The sequence below is a fragment of the Orycteropus afer genome, unplaced genomic scaffold, assembly GCF_000298275.1.
Source record: "Orycteropus afer afer isolate SDZICR_OR568_19922 unplaced genomic scaffold, OryAfe1.0 scaffold00385, whole genome shotgun sequence".
Taxonomy (NCBI): domain Eukaryota; kingdom Metazoa; phylum Chordata; class Mammalia; order Tubulidentata; family Orycteropodidae; genus Orycteropus; species Orycteropus afer.
In genome coordinates, this window is record NW_006921972.1 from 3,482 (window position 1) to 5,427 (window position 1,946).

Genomic DNA, 1,946 nt, shown 5'->3' on the forward strand with positions numbered 1-1,946 from the left:
AAAAAAAAAACACAAAAAAACCTCACTGCCACGGAGTTGTGTCTGACTCAGTGACCCTTCCTTGGGTTTCCGAAGCGGTATCTCTACGGAAGTAGACTACCCAATCTTCCTTCCGAGGAGCGGCTGGTGGGTTTGAACCATCAGCCTTCTGGTTGGCAGTCAAATGCCTTAGGCACTATGCTACCAGAGCTCCCCGTTCCTGCACCGAACTGAAAATTGTTGCTATGTTTGAACCCACTGTTGCAGCCACTGTGTCAATCCATCTTGTTGAGTCTTCCTCTTTTTCACTGACCCTCTACTTTACCAAGCATGATGTCCTTCTCCAGGGACTGGTCCCTACTGATATGTCCAAAGTACGTGAGACCAAGCCTTATCATTCTAGCTTCTAGGAGGAGCATTTTGGCTGTACTTCTACCAAGATAGATTTTTCATTCTTCTGGCAATTCATGGTATATTCAATATTCTTTGTCAACACCGTAATTCAAAGGCATCAATTCTTCTTTGGTCTTCCTTACTCATTGTCTAGCTTTCGTTTGCATATGAGGCAATTGAAAACACCATAGCTTGGGTTAGGACCTTAATCCTGAAAGTGACATCTTTGCATTTTAACAGTTTGCAGAGCTCTTTTGCAGCAGCTCTGCCCGATGTCATCGTTTGATTTCTTTGCTACTGCTTCTTTGGGCAGTGATTGTGGATCCAAGTAAAATGAAATCGTTGATAATTTTAACCTTTTCTTTGTTTATCACGATGTTGCTTTTTGGTCTAGTTGTGAAGAGGTTTGCTTTCTTTATGTTGAGGTGTAATTCATACTGAAGGCTACAGTCTTTGATCTACATCAGTAAGTGCTTCAAGTCTTCACGTCAGCAAGCAAGGGTGTGTCATCTGCATATCCAGGTTGTTACTGAGTCTTTCTGCAAACCTGATGGCACATCCTTCTTCATATAGTACAGCTTCTTGGATTATCTGCACAGCATACAGATTGAATAACTATGGTGAGACGATAAAACCCTCACACACACCTTTCCTCATTTTAAACATGCAGTATCTATCCCCTTGCTCCGTTTGAATGACTACCTCTTGGCCTGTATACAGCTTCCTTCATGAGCACAATTAAGTGTTCGGGAATTCCCATTGTTCGAAATGCTATCCATAATTTGTTATAATTCATGCAGTCAAATGACTTTGCATAGTCCACAAAACACAGATAAACAACTTTCTAGTCTTTTTCGGCCACGATCTATCTGACATCAGCAATGACAGCCCTCATTCTACATCCTCTTCTGAATCTGGCTGGAACTTCCGGCAGTTCCCTGTTGATGTACTGCTTCTTTGCAGTCTCACCCAGTCATTTTGTGGGAGTCACACAGACTACAGCTACATGGGCCATATTAAGCACCTCACTGCACCACACCCCTCTCCCAGGGGCCTCTGACGAATAAGCTGCCCAGCGATATTGGTCCCAGCTTTCCCCTAACACATTCTTTCCTTCTAGGGGGCTGCTTTGCAAAAAACTCTTCCTTCTCATCAGGCCTAGAGGTGCTCTGACCTTCACCTTATCCGTTTTAATTTGACCTGTGGTTGGCTTTTCCCGTAGACACTCCTCAAAAACCTCCAACAACCTGGCAGCTGTTATACAGAGGTGAGGCCCGAGGGGATTAGGCCTCCTGTGATTTCCGTTCCCGTTCCTCCCTTAAATAATTACCCGAGACCATGGCAGATCAGTCCCCTCCTCAAGCTGTCTGCAGAGAGCAACGAGAACAGCGGCTGGGTGAGTCCGAGCACGAAAGGGGCGAAGCGGCCTCGGCAGGTCGGTGAGGGTGCGGACGGCCGCGCACTTCGCTGCTTTCCCTGCCCCACCACCTCGCGGAAACCACCGTGCCCTGCCGCGGGCCGCCCAGCGGCCTCCACAGGGCGGGGCCTCCGGGAGGCGGGGCGCGGGGCGGGGC